The 13,724-nt window shown below is 41.9% G+C and overlaps 13 non-coding genes across 13 annotated transcripts; all 13 read right to left on the reverse strand.

Moving 5' to 3' along the window:
- Positions 1-695: 695 nt before the first annotated feature.
- On the reverse strand, positions 696-768 carry TRNAV-CAC (transfer RNA valine (anticodon CAC)). Its single transcript has one exon. It is a non-coding gene; the product is annotated as a tRNA-Val (tRNA).
- Positions 769-1,618: 850 nt separating this feature from the next.
- TRNAM-CAU (transfer RNA methionine (anticodon CAU)) lies at positions 1,619-1,691 on the reverse strand. Its single transcript has one exon. It is a non-coding gene; the product is annotated as a tRNA-Met (tRNA).
- An 890-nt stretch (positions 1,692-2,581) lies between these two features.
- TRNAV-CAC (transfer RNA valine (anticodon CAC)) lies at positions 2,582-2,654 on the reverse strand. The gene has a single exon. It is a non-coding gene; the product is annotated as a tRNA-Val (tRNA).
- Positions 2,655-3,832: 1,178 nt separating this feature from the next.
- On the reverse strand, positions 3,833-3,905 carry TRNAM-CAU (transfer RNA methionine (anticodon CAU)). Its single transcript has one exon. It is a non-coding gene; the product is annotated as a tRNA-Met (tRNA).
- An 890-nt stretch (positions 3,906-4,795) lies between these two features.
- On the reverse strand, positions 4,796-4,868 carry TRNAV-CAC (transfer RNA valine (anticodon CAC)). Its single transcript has one exon. It is a non-coding gene; the product is annotated as a tRNA-Val (tRNA).
- Positions 4,869-5,718: 850 nt separating this feature from the next.
- TRNAM-CAU (transfer RNA methionine (anticodon CAU)) lies at positions 5,719-5,791 on the reverse strand. The gene has a single exon. It is a non-coding gene; the product is annotated as a tRNA-Met (tRNA).
- Positions 5,792-6,681: 890 nt separating this feature from the next.
- On the reverse strand, positions 6,682-6,754 carry TRNAV-CAC (transfer RNA valine (anticodon CAC)). Its single transcript has one exon. It is a non-coding gene; the product is annotated as a tRNA-Val (tRNA).
- An 850-nt stretch (positions 6,755-7,604) lies between these two features.
- Positions 7,605-7,677, reverse strand: TRNAM-CAU (transfer RNA methionine (anticodon CAU)). The gene has a single exon. It is a non-coding gene; the product is annotated as a tRNA-Met (tRNA).
- An 890-nt stretch (positions 7,678-8,567) lies between these two features.
- On the reverse strand, positions 8,568-8,640 carry TRNAV-CAC (transfer RNA valine (anticodon CAC)). Its single transcript has one exon. It is a non-coding gene; the product is annotated as a tRNA-Val (tRNA).
- An 850-nt stretch (positions 8,641-9,490) lies between these two features.
- Positions 9,491-9,563, reverse strand: TRNAM-CAU (transfer RNA methionine (anticodon CAU)). The gene has a single exon. It is a non-coding gene; the product is annotated as a tRNA-Met (tRNA).
- An 890-nt stretch (positions 9,564-10,453) lies between these two features.
- Positions 10,454-10,526, reverse strand: TRNAV-CAC (transfer RNA valine (anticodon CAC)). The gene has a single exon. It is a non-coding gene; the product is annotated as a tRNA-Val (tRNA).
- Positions 10,527-11,694: 1,168 nt separating this feature from the next.
- On the reverse strand, positions 11,695-11,767 carry TRNAM-CAU (transfer RNA methionine (anticodon CAU)). The gene has a single exon. It is a non-coding gene; the product is annotated as a tRNA-Met (tRNA).
- Positions 11,768-12,657: 890 nt separating this feature from the next.
- Positions 12,658-12,730, reverse strand: TRNAV-CAC (transfer RNA valine (anticodon CAC)). Its single transcript has one exon. It is a non-coding gene; the product is annotated as a tRNA-Val (tRNA).
- Positions 12,731-13,724: the final 994 nt, after the last annotated feature.

Raw genomic sequence — 13,724 nt, forward strand, 5'->3', positions numbered from 1 at the left:
AAGTCACAGATCCCTGTGTCATGGCCAAGAACAATGATGAGTGGTTCCTGGCAGATAAATCGCTTCCGCACAGCATTCAATATAGAAGCTGGGAAGCAATGCCCCTTTCTATCTCTCCCTGAAACCTCATTGACATCATCCCTGGGACTTGTTCCTGAAAGACATAGAGAGGTTAGGTGCCCGACAGGAGCTATTGCTAAGATATACAGGAGGCGTATGGAAAAGATTGTTGAATCATGAATGAAGGTGGAGAGATAGATGGTGTTGTACATGTAAGCAAGCAGTGTAGTCAAACAATGGGAACAGCCAGTAGAAAACTTGCTTGTATAGGAAGAGGTAAGGCCGTCATCAGAGATCATGGGTCCCAGGACAGATGATTAGAACAGGGCCCCTCCACCTCCCCACAATGTTCCCCCGTTCCCAATGCATGGCTAACTTCACTCTGACACCCTCACCCCTACAGATCCCACTACTCTAGTATCGAACATCCTGCATGCTTATGTTTGTCTTGTTAAAATTCTGTACCAAAAATAACTTGCTACTTACAGGGTTGTATTATTCCTTTCAATACACTAGTTTCCCTAATGAACACTGATGCAATGCCATTAAAACTTCCTGTTGATACAAATAGTATTTACAGGATATTATATCAATTTTACATCTCACATGTCCTATATAAAAGGAGAACTAAGGCCTGTTTCTGCCCAGTTTCGAACTGGGGACCTTTCGCGTGTGAGGCGAACGTGATAACCACTACACTACAGAAACACCAGCTGTGACCTGTCCTGACCTCTGACACTGTAATAGAGAGTGATCCTTTCTGACATTTAGTGATCTCTATCTGGACTCAACTTGATAAAAAAATGTGATTATTTACACTGACTGTCTGAGGGTGTTATCCTACCCATATCGATGTACCCAGGGTCCCTGTTTCCTAGTCCTTCATTAGGGGTCCATCTTGGATGGGTGGTCTCTTAGTAAAATCAGAATCCAGAGACAGTCCTTTCCCACCTTGTGTCTCCTCACACCACATAAGTGTACTATATTTGGGTGTTGGTAAAATTTCCTAAATTATGGAGTGCCGTTCATTTTGTGTGACATTCAGACATTTTTGCATGTGTCTCACAGTGATTAAAGTGGTTTCCTCATGCTGGGAAGAAGGACAGGGAATAGTGTCAGATTTTGTTTTCATCATTTTTTTATCTTTAAATTTGTTTTTTGTTTGATCTAAGTTTTACTTTTTTGCTATTACGTTGGAGACCTTGTATAGTTACAAGATCAATTTTACTTTTGATGTATTGGTGTTAGGGAAGATCTGATCTCAACTAAACCTCCTCTGCACTATAAGTAGATCCCTACATATGAAGGAATACACTACACTCAACTAGGTGTCTCCCATCACTTTATGCTGAAGTGCCCAGACACTTACACATTTTGAACACAGCAATCCTATTGAGCATCAGGTTCAAGTGATTAGGAGGGCAATAGCCATATGAATCAGTTCTTGCCCACTCACTGGAACCTTGGGCTGTCAGTGCAACCTCTAAGTCGTCTCAGAGCAATATGGCTGGTTTGACAACATAGACAGAACATAGAGAGGGGTGAGAAAAAGACAGGTTGCCCCATGTGAGGATTGAACTCACGACCTTCAGATTATGAGACTGACACGCTACCTACTGCGCTAACGAGGCAGCTACACTGTTTGGGATTAACGCTGAATAATGTTCTTCAATTGTCTCTTCACTAGTAACTAATTTACAAGAAGATGCTTTGTAAATTATAGTTATGTTTCGCTGTTGCTCTATGGTTAATTAATAAAATGAACCCCTTCAGGCTACAGGATGTAACTGTAATGTCTTGTTTAATTTTAGGCAGGGAGTTACGGCAAGTCACAGATCCCTGTGTCATGGCCAAGAACAATGATGAGTGGTTCCTGGCAGATAAATCGCTTCCGCACAGCATTCAATATAGAAGCTGGGAAGCAATGCCCCTTTCTATCTCTCCCTGAAACCTCATTGACATCATCCCTGGGACTTGTTCCTGAAAGACATAGAGAGGTTAGGTGCCCGACAGGAGCTATTGCTAAGATATACAGGAGGCGTATGGAAAAGATTGTTGAATCATGAATGAAGGTGGAGAGATAGATGGTGTTGTACATGTAAGCAAGCAGTGTAGTCAAACAATGGGAACAGCCAGTAGAAAACTTGCTTGTATAGGAAGAGGTAAGGCCGTCATCAGAGATCATGGGTCCCAGGACAGATGATTAGAACAGGGCCCCTCCACCTCCCCACAATGTTCCCCCGTTCCCAATGCATGGCTAACTTCACTCTGACACCCTCACCCCTACAGATCCCACTACTCTAGTATCGAACATCCTGCATGCTTATGTTTGTCTTGTTAAAATTCTGTACCAAAAATAACTTGCCACTTACAGGGTTGTATTATTCCTTACAATACACTAGTTTCCCTAATGAACACTGATGCAATGCCATTAAAACTTCCTGTTGATACAAATAGTATTTACAGGATATTATATCAATTTTACATCTCACATGTCCTATATAAAAGGAGAACTCAGGCCTGTTTCTGCCCAGTTTCGAACTGGGGACCTTTCGCGTGTGAGGCGAACGTGATAACCACTACACTACAGAAACACCAGCTGTGTCCTGTCCTGACCTCTGACACTGTAATAGAGAGTGATCCTTTCTGACATTTAGTGATCTCTATCTGGACTCAACTTGATAAAAAAATGTGATTATTTACACTGACTGTCTGAGGGTGTTATCCTACCCATATCGATGTACCCAGGGTCCCTGTTTCCTAGTCCTTCATTAGGGGTCCATCTTGGATGGGTGGTCTCTTAGTAAAATCAGAATCCAGAGACAGTCCTTTCCCACCTTGTGTCTCATCACACCACATAAGTGTACTATATTTGGGTGTTGGTAAAATTTCCTAAATTATGGAGTGCCGTTCATTTTGTGTGACATTCAGACATTTTTGCATGTGTCTCACAGTGATTAAAGTGGTTTCCCCATGCTGGGAAGAAGGACAGGGAATAGTGTCAGATTTTGTTTTCATCATTTTTTTATCTTTAAATTTGTTTTTTGTTTGATCTAAGTTTTACTTTTTTGCTATTACGTTGGAGACCTTGTATAGTTACAAGATCAATTTTACTTTTGATGTATTGGTGTTAGGGAAGATCTGATCTCAACTAAACCTCCTCTGCACTATAAGTAGATCCCTACATATGAAGGAATACACTACACTCAACTAGGTGTCTCCCATCACTTTATGCTGAAGTGCGCTGAAGTGCCCAGACACTTACACATTTTGAACACAGCAATCCTATTGAGCATCAGGTTCAAGTGATTAGGAGGGCAATAGCCATATGAATCAGTTCTTGCCCACTCACTGGAACCTTGGGCTGTCAGTGCAACCTCTAAGTCGTCTCAGAGCAATATGGCTGGTTTGACAACATAGAAAGAACATAGAGAGGGGTGAGAAAAAGACAGGTTGCCCCATGTGAGGATCGAACTCACGACCTTCAGATTAAGAGTTCTTGCCCACTCACTGGAACCTTGGGCTGTCAGTGCAACCTCTAAGTCGTCTCAGAGCAATATGGCTGGTTTGACAACATAGAAAGAACATAGAGAGGGGTGAGAAAAAGACAGGTTGCCCCATGTGAGGATCGAACTCACGACCTTCAGATTAAGAGTTCTTGCCCACTCACTGGAACCTTGGGCTGTCAGTGCAACCTCTAAGTCGTCTCAGAGCAATATGGCTGGTTTGACAACATAGAAAAAACATAGAGAGGGGTGAGAAAAAGACAGGTTGCCCCATGTGAGGATCGAACTCACGACCTTCAGATTATGAGACTGACGCGCTACCTACTGCGCTAACGAGGCAGCTACACTGTTTGGATTTAACGCTGAATAATGTTCTTCAATTGTCTCTTCACTAGTAACTAATTTACAAGAATATGCTTTGTAAATTATAGTTATGTTTCGCTGTTGCTCTATGGTTAATTAATAAAATGAACCCCTTCAGGCTACAGGATGTAACTGTAATGTCTTGTTTAATTTTAGGCAGGGAGTTACGGCAAGTCACAGATCCCTGTGTCATGGCCAAGAACAATGATGAGTGGTTCCTGGCAGATAAATCGCTTCCGCACAGCATTCAATATAGAAGCTGGGAAGAAATCCCCTTTTCTATCTCTCCCTGAAACCTCATTGACATCATCCCTGGGACTTGTTCCTGAAAGACATAGAGAGGTTAGGTGCCCGACAGGAGCTATTGCTAAGATATACAGGAGGCGTATGGAAAAGATTGTTGAATCATGAATGAAGGTGGAGAGATAGATGGTGTTGTACATGTAAGCAAGCAGTGTAGTCAAACAATGGGAACAGCCAGTAGAAAACTTGCTTGTATAGGAAGAGGTAAGGCCGTCATCAGAGATCATGGGTCCCAGGACAGATGATTAGAACAGGGCCCCTCCACCTCCCCACAATGTTCCCCCGTTCCCAATGCATGGCTAACTTCACTCTGACACCCTCACCCCTACAGATCCCACTACTCTAGTATCGAACATCCTGCATGCTTATGTTTGTCTTGTTAAAATTCTGTACCAAAAATAACTTGCCACTTACAGGGTTGTATTATTCCTTACAATACACTAGTTTCCCTAATGAACACTGATGCAATGCCATTAAAACTTCCTGTTGATACAAATAGTATTTACAGGATATTATATCAATTTTACATCTCACATGTCCTATATAAAAGGAGAACTCAGGCCTGTTTCTGCCCAGTTTCGAACTGGGGACCTTTCGTGTGTGAGGCGAACGTGATAACCACTACACTACAGAAACACCAGCTGTGTCCTGTCCTGACCTCTGACACTGTAATAGAGAGTGATCCTTTCTGACATTTAGTGATCTCTATCTGGACTCAACTAGATAAAAAAATGTGATTATTTACACTGACTGTCTGAGGGTGTTATCCTACCCATATCGATGTACCCAGGGTCCCTGTTTCCTAGTCCTTCATTAGGGGTCCATCTTGGATGGGTGGTCTCTTAGTAAAATCAGAATCCAGAGACAGTCCTTTCCCACCTTGTGTCTCATCACACCACATAAGTGTACTATATTTGGGTGTTGGTAAAATTTCCTAAATTATGGAGTGCCGTTCATTTTGTGTGACATTCAGACATTTTTGCATGTGTCTCACAGTGATTAAAGTGGTTTCCTCATGCTGGGAAGAAGGACAGGGAATAGTGTCAGATTTTGTTTTCATCATTTTTTTATCTTTAAATTTGTTTTTTGTTTGATCTAAGTTTTACTTTTTTGCTATTACGTTGGAGACCTTGTATAGTTACAAGATCAATTTTACTTTTGATGTATTGGTGTTAGGGAAGATCTGATCTCAACTAAACCTCCTCTGCACTATAAGTAGATCCCTACATATGAAGGAATACACTACACTCAACTAGGTGTCTCCCATCACTTTATGCTGAAGTGCCCAGACACTTACACATTTTGAACACAGCAATCCTATTGAGCATCAGGTTCAAGTGATTAGGAGGGCAATAGCCATATGAATCAGTTCTTGCCCACTCACTGGAACCTTGGGTTGTCAGTGCAACCTCTAAGTCGTCTCAGAGCAATATGGCTGGTTTGACAACATAGAAAGAACATAGAGAGGGGTGAGAAAAAGACAGGTTGCCCCATGTGAGGATCGAACTCACGACCTTCAGATTATGAGACTGACGCGCTACCTACTGCGCTAACAAGGCAGCTACACTGTTTGGAATTAACGCTGAATAATGTTCTTCAATTGTCTCTTCACTAGTAACTAATTTACAAGAATATGCTTTGTAAATTATAGTTATGTTTCGCTGTTGCTCTATGGTCAATTAATAAAATGAACCCCTTCAGGCTACAGGATGTAACTGTAATGTCTTGTTTATTTTTAGGCAGGGAGTTACGGCAATTCACAGATCCCTGTGTCATGGCCAAGAACAATGATGAGTGGTTCCTGGCAGATAAATCGCTTCCGCACAGCATTCAATATAGAAGCTGGGAAGCAATGCCCCTTTCTATCTCTCCCTGAAACCTCATTGACATCATCCCTGGGACTTGTTCCTGAAAGACATAGAGAGGTTAGGTGCCCGACAGGAGCTATTGCTAAGATATACAGGAGGCGTATGGAAAAGATTGTTGAATCATGAATGAAGGTGGAGAGATAGATGGTGTTGTACATGTAAGCAAGCAGTGTAGTCAAACAATGGGAACAGCCAGTAGAAAACTTGCTTGTATAGGAAGAGGTAAGGCCGTCATCAGAGATCATGGGTCCCAGGACAGATGATTAGAACAGGGCCCCTCCACCTCCCCACAATGTTCCCCCGTTCCCAATGCATGGCTAACTTCACTCTGACACCCTCACCCCTACAGATCCCACTACTCTAGTATCGAACATCCTGCATGCTTATGTTTGTCTTGTTAAAATTCTGTACCAAAAATAACTTGCTACTTACAGGGTTGTATTATTCCTTTCAATACACTAGTTTCCCTAATGAACACTGATGCAATGCCATTAAAACTTCCTGTTGATACAAATAGTATTTACAGGATATTATATCAATTTTACATCTCACATGTCCTATATAAAAGGAGAACTAAGGCCTGTTTCTGCCCAGTTTCGAACTGGGGACCTTTCGCGTGTGAGGCGAACGTGATAACCACTACACTACAGAAACACCAGCTGTGACCTGTCCTGACCTCTGACACTGTAATAGAGAGTGATCCTTTCTGACATTTAGTGATCTCTATCTGGACTCAACTTGATAAAAAAATGTGATTATTTACACTGACTGTCTGAGGGTGTTATCCTACCCATATCGATGTACCCAGGGTCCCTGTTTCCTAGTCCTTCATTAGGGGTCCATCTTGGATGGGTGGTCTCTTAGTAAAATCAGAATCCAGAGACAGTCCTTTCCCACCTTGTGTCTCCTCACACCACATAAGTGTACTATATTTGGGTGTTGGTAAAATTTCCTAAATTATGGAGTGCCGTTCATTTTGTGTGACATTCAGACATTTTTGCATGTGTCTCACAGTGATTAAAGTGGTTTCCTCATGCTGGGAAGAAGGACAGGGAATAGTGTCAGATTTTGTTTTCATCATTTTTTTATCTTTAAATTTGTTTTTTGTTTGATCTAAGTTTTACTTTTTTGCTATTACGTTGGAGACCTTGTATAGTTACAAGATCAATTTTACTTTTGATGTATTGGTGTTAGGGAAGATCTGATCTCAACTAAACCTCCTCTGCACTATAAGTAGATCCCTACATATGAAGGAATACACTACACTCAACTAGGTGTCTCCCATCACTTTATGCTGAAGTGCCCAGACACTTACACATTTTGAACACAGCAATCCTATTGAGCATCAGGTTCAAGTGATTAGGAGGGCAATAGCCATATGAATCAGTTCTTGCCCACTCACTGGAACCTTGGGCTGTCAGTGCAACCTCTAAGTCGTCTCAGAGCAATATGGCTGGTTTGACAACATAGACAGAACATAGAGAGGGGTGAGAAAAAGACAGGTTGCCCCATGTGAGGATCGAACTCACGACCTTCAGATTATGAGACTGACGCGCTACCTACTGCGCTAACGAGGCAGCTACACTGTTTGGAATTAACGCTGAATAATGTTCTTCAATTGTCTCTTCACTAGTAACTAATTTACAAGAATATGCTTTGTAAATTATAGTTATGTTTCGCTGTTGCTCTATGGTTAATTAATAAAATGAACCCCTTCAGGCTACAGGATGTAACTGTAATGTCTTGTTTAATTTTAGGCAGGGAGTTACGGCAAGTCACAGATCCCTGTGTCATGGCCAAGAACAATGATGAGTGGTTCCTGGCAGATAAATCGCTTCCGCACAGCATTCAATATAGAAGCTGGGAAGCAATGCCCCTTTCTATCTCTCCCTGAAACCTCATTGACATCATCCCTGGGACTTGTTCCTGAAAGACATAGAGAGGTTAGGTGCCCGACAGGAGCTATTGCTAAGATATACAGGAGGCGTATGGAAAAGATTGTTGAATCATGAATGAAGGTGGAGAGATAGATGGTGTTGTACATGTAAGCAAGCAGTGTAGTCAAACAATGGGAACAGCCAGTAGAAAACTTGCTTGTATAGGAAGAGGTAAGGCCGTCATCAGAGATCATGGGTCCCAGGACAGATGATTAGAACAGGGCCCCTCCACCTCCCCACAATGTTCCCCCGTTCCCAATGCATGGCTAACTTCACTCTGACACCCTCACCCCTACAGATCCCACTACTCTAGTATCGAACATCCTGCATGCTTATGTTTGTCTTGTTAAAATTCTGTACCAAAAATAACTTGCTACTTACAGGGTTGTATTATTCCTTTCAATACACTAGTTTCCCTAATGAACACTGATGCAATGCCATTAAAACTTCCTGTTGATACAAATAGTATTTACAGGATATTATATCAATTTTACATCTCACATGTCCTATATAAAAGGAGAACTAAGGCCTGTTTCTGCCCAGTTTCGAACTGGGGACCTTTCGCGTGTGAGGCGAACGTGATAACCACTACACTACAGAAACACCAGCTGTGACTTGTCCTGACCTCTGACACTGTAATAGAGAGTGATCCTTTCTGACATTTAGTGATCTCTATCTGGACTCAACTTGATAAAAAAATGTGATTATTTACACTGACTGTCTGAGGGTGTTATCCTACCCATATCGATGTACCCAGGGTCCCTGTTTCCTAGTCCTTCATTAGGGGTCCATCTTGGATGGGTGGTCTCTTAGTAAAATCAGAATCCAGAGACAGTCCTTTCCCACCTTGTGTCTCCTCACACCACATAAGTGTACTATATTTGGGTGTTGGTAAAATTTCCTAAATTATGGAGTGCCGTTCATTTTGTGTGACATTCAGACATTTTTGCATGTGTCTCACAGTGATTAAAGTGGTTTCCTCATGCTGGGAAGAAGGACAGGGAATAGTGTCAGATTTTGTTTTCATCATTTTTTTATCTTTAAATTTGTTTTTTGTTTGATCTAAGTTTTACTTTTTTGCTATTACGTTGGAGACCTTGTATAGTTACAAGATCAATTTTACTTTTGATGTATTGGTGTTAGGGAAGATCTGATCTCAACTAAACCTCCTCTGCACTATAAGTAGATCCCTACATATGAAGGAATACACTACACTCAACTAGGTGTCTCCCATCACTTTATGCTGAAGTGCCCAGACACTTACACATTTTGAACACAGCAATCCTATTGAGCATCAGGTTCAAGTGATTAGGAGGGCAATAGCCATATGAATCAGTTCTTGCCCACTCACTGGAACCTTGGGCTGTCAGTGCAACCTCTAAGTCGTCTCAGAGCAATATGGCTGGTTTGACAACATAGACAGAACATAGAGAGGGGTGAGAAAAAGACAGGTTGCCCCATGTGAGGATCGAACTCACGACCTTCAGATTATGAGACTGACGCGCTACCTACTGCGCTAACGAGGCAGCTACACTGTTTGGGATTAACGCTGAATAATGTTCTTCAATTGTCTCTTCACTAGTAACTAATTTACAAGAATATGCTTTGTAAATTATAGTTATGTTTCGCTGTTGCTCTATGGTTAATTAATAAAATGAACCCCTTCAGGCTACAGGATGTAACTGTAATGTCTTGTTTAATTTTAGGCAGGGAGTTACGGCAAGTCACAGATCCCTGTGTCATGGCCAAGAACAATGATGAGTGGTTCCTGGCAGATAAATCGCTTCCGCACAGCATTCAATATAGAAGCTGGGAAGCAATGCCCCTTTCTATCTCTCCCTGAAACCTCATTGACATCATCCCTGGGACTTGTTCCTGAAAGACATAGAGAGGTTAGGTGCCCGACAGGAGCTATTGCTAAGATATACAGGAGGCGTATGGAAAAGATTGTTGAATCATGAATGAAGGTGGAGAGATAGATGGTGTTGTACATGTAAGCAAGCAGTGTAGTCAAACAATGGGAACAGCCAGTAGAAAACTTGCTTGTATAGGAAGAGGTAAGGCCGTCATCAGAGATCATGGGTCCCAGGACAGATGATTAGAACAGGGCCCCTCCACCTCCCCACAATGTTCCCCCGTTCCCAATGCATGGCTAACTTCACTCTGACACCCTCACCCCTACAGATCCCACTACTCTAGTATCGAACATCCTGCATGCTTATGTTTGTCTTGTTAAAATTCTGTACCAAAAATAACTTGCCACTTACAGGGTTGTATTATTCCTTACAATACACTAGTTTCCCTAATGAACACTGATGCAATGCCATTAAAACTTCCTGTTGATACAAATAGTATTTACAGGATATTATATCAATTTTACATCTCACATGTCCTATATAAAAGGAGAACTCAGGCCTGTTTCTGCCCAGTTTCGAACTGGGGACCTTTCGCGTGTGAGGCGAACGTGATAACCACTACACTACAGAAACACCAGCTGTGTCCTGTCCTGACCTCTGACACTGTAATAGAGAGTGATCCTTTCTGACATTTAGTGATCTCTATCTGGACTCAACTTGATAAAAAAATGTGATTATTTACACTGACTGTCTGAGGGTGTTATCCTACCCATATCGATGTACCCAGGGTCCCTGTTTCCTAGTCCTTCATTAGGGGTCCATCTTGGATGGGTGGTCTCTTAGTAAAATCAGAATCCAGAGACAGTCCTTTCCCACCTTGTGTCTCATCACACCACATAAGTGTACTATATTTGGGTGTTGGTAAAATTTCCTAAATTATGGAGTGCCGTTCATTTTGTGTGACATTCAGACATTTTTGCATGTGTCTCACAGTGATTAAAGTGGTTTCCCCATGCTGGGAAGAAGGACAGGGAATAGTGTCAGATTTTGTTTTCATCATTTTTTTATCTTTAAATTTGTTTTTTGTTTGATCTAAGTTTTACTTTTTTGCTATTACGTTGGAGACCTTGTATAGTTACAAGATCAATTTTACTTTTGATGTATTGGTGTTAGGGAAGATCTGATCTCAACTAAACCTCCTCTGCACTATAAGTAGATCCCTACATATGAAGGAATACACTACACTCAACTAGGTGTCTCCCATCACTTTATGCTGAAGTGCCCAGACACTTACACATTTTGAACACAGCAATCCTATTGAGCATCAGGTTCAAGTGATTAGGAGGGCAATAGCCATATGAATCAGTTCTTGCCCACTCACTGGAACCTTGGGCTGTCAGTGCAACCTCTAAGTCGTCTCAGAGCAATATGGCTGGTTTGACAACATAGAAAGAACATAGAGAGGGGTGAGAAAAAGACAGGTTGCCCCATGTGAGGATCGAACTCACGACCTTCAGATTAAGAGTTCTTGCCCACTCACTGGAACCTTGGGCTGTCAGTGCAACCTCTAAGTCGTCTCAGAGCAATATGGCTGGTTTGACAACATAGAAAGAACATAGAGAGGGGTGAGAAAAAGACAGGTTGCCCCATGTGAGGATCGAACTCACGACCTTCAGATTAAGAGTTCTTGCCCACTCACTGGAACCTTGGGCTGTCAGTGCAACCTCTAAGTCGTCTCAGAGCAATATGGCTGGTTTGACAACATAGAAAGAACATAGAGAGGGGTGAGAAAAAGACAGGTTGCCCCATGTGAGGATCGAACTCACGACCTTCAGATTATGAGACTGACGCGCTACCTACTGCGCTAACGAGGCAGCTACACTGTTTGGAATTAACGCTGAATAATGTTCTTCAATTGTCTCTTCACTAGTAACTAATTTACAAGAATATGCTTTGTAAATTATAGTTATGTTTCGCTGTTGCTCTATGGTTAATTAATAAAATGAACCCCTTCAGGCTACAGGATGTAACTGTAATGTCTTGTTTAATTTTAGGCAGGGAGTTACGGCAAGTCACAGATCCCTGTGTCATGGCCAAGAACAATGATGAGTGGTTCCTGGCAGATAAATCGCTTCCGCACAGCATTCAATATAGAAGCTGGGAAGCAATGCCCCTTTCTATCTCTCCCTGAAACCTCATTGACATCATCCCTGGGACTTGTTCCTGAAAGACATAGAGAGGTTAGGTGCCCGACAGGAGCTATTGCTAAGATATACAGGAGGCGTATGGAAAAGATTGTTGAATCATGAATGAAGGTGGAGAGATAGATGGTGTTGTACATGTAAGCAAGCAGTGTAGTCAAACAATGGGAACAGCCAGTAGAAAACTTGCTTGTATAGGAAGAGGTAAGGCCGTCATCAGAGATCATGGGTCCCAGGACAGATGATTAGAACAGGGCCCCTCCACCTCCCCACAATGTTCCCCCGTTCCCAATGCATGGCTAACTTCACTCTGACACCCTCACCCCTACAGATCCCACTACTCTAGTATCGAACATCCTGCATGCTTATGTTTGTCTTGTTAAAATTCTGTACCAAAAATAACTTGCCACTTACAGGGTTGTATTATTCCTTACAATACACTAGTTTCCCTAATGAACACTGATGCAATGCCATTAAAACTTCCTGTTGATACAAATAGTATTTACAGGATATTATATCAATTTTACATCTCACATGTCCTATATAAAAGGAGAACTCAGGCCTGTTTCTGCCCAGTTTCGAACTGGGGACCTTTCGTGTGTGAGGCGAACGTGATAACCACTACACTACAGAAACACCAGCTGTGTCCTGTCCTGACCTCTGACACTGTAATAGAGAGTGATCCTTTCTGACATTTAGTGATCTCTATCTGGACTCAACTAGATAAAAAAATGTGATTATTTACACTGACTGTCTGAGGGTGTTATCCTACCCATATCGATGTACCCAGGGTCCCTGTTTCCTAGTCCTTCATTAGGGGTCCATCTTGGATGGGTGGTCTCTTAGTAAAATCAGAATCCAGAGACAGTCCTTTCCCACCTTGTGTCTCATCACACCACATAAGTGTACTATATTTGGGTGTTGGTAAAATTTCCTAAATTATGGAGTGCCGTTCATTTTGTGTGACATTCAGACATTTTTGCATGTGTCTCACAGTGATTAAAGTGGTTTCCTCATGCTGGGAAGAAGGACAGGGAATAGTGTCAGATTTTGTTTTCATCATTTTTTTATCTTTAAATTTGTTTTTTGTTTGATCTAAGTTTTACTTTTTTGCTATTACGTTGGAGACCTTGTATAGTTACAAGATCAATTTTACTTTTGATGTATTGGTGTTAGGGAAGATCTGATCTCAACTAAACCTCCTCTGCACTATAAGTAGATCCCTACATATGAAGGAATACACTACACTCAACTAGGTGTCTCCCATCACTTTATGCTGAAGTGCCCAGACACTTACACATTTTGAACACAGCAATCCTATTGAGCATCAGGTTCAAGTGATTAGGAGGGCAATAGCCATATGAATCAGTTCTTGCCCACTCACTGGAACCTTGGGCTGTCAGTGCAACCTCTAAGTCGTCTCAGAGCAATATGGCTGGTTTGACAACATAGAAAGAACATAGAGAGGGGTGAGAAAAAGACAGGTTGCCCCATGTGAGGATCGAACTCACGACCTTCAGATTAAGAGTTCTTGCCCACTCACTGGAACCTTGGGCTGTCAGTGCAACCTCTAAGTCGTCTCAGAGCAATATGGCTGGTTTGACAACATAGAAAGAACATAGAGAGGGGT

The sequence above is a fragment of the Mixophyes fleayi genome, assembly GCF_038048845.1.
Source record: "Mixophyes fleayi isolate aMixFle1 chromosome 4 unlocalized genomic scaffold, aMixFle1.hap1 SUPER_4_unloc_1, whole genome shotgun sequence".
Taxonomy (NCBI): Eukaryota; Metazoa; Chordata; class Amphibia; order Anura; family Limnodynastidae; genus Mixophyes; species Mixophyes fleayi.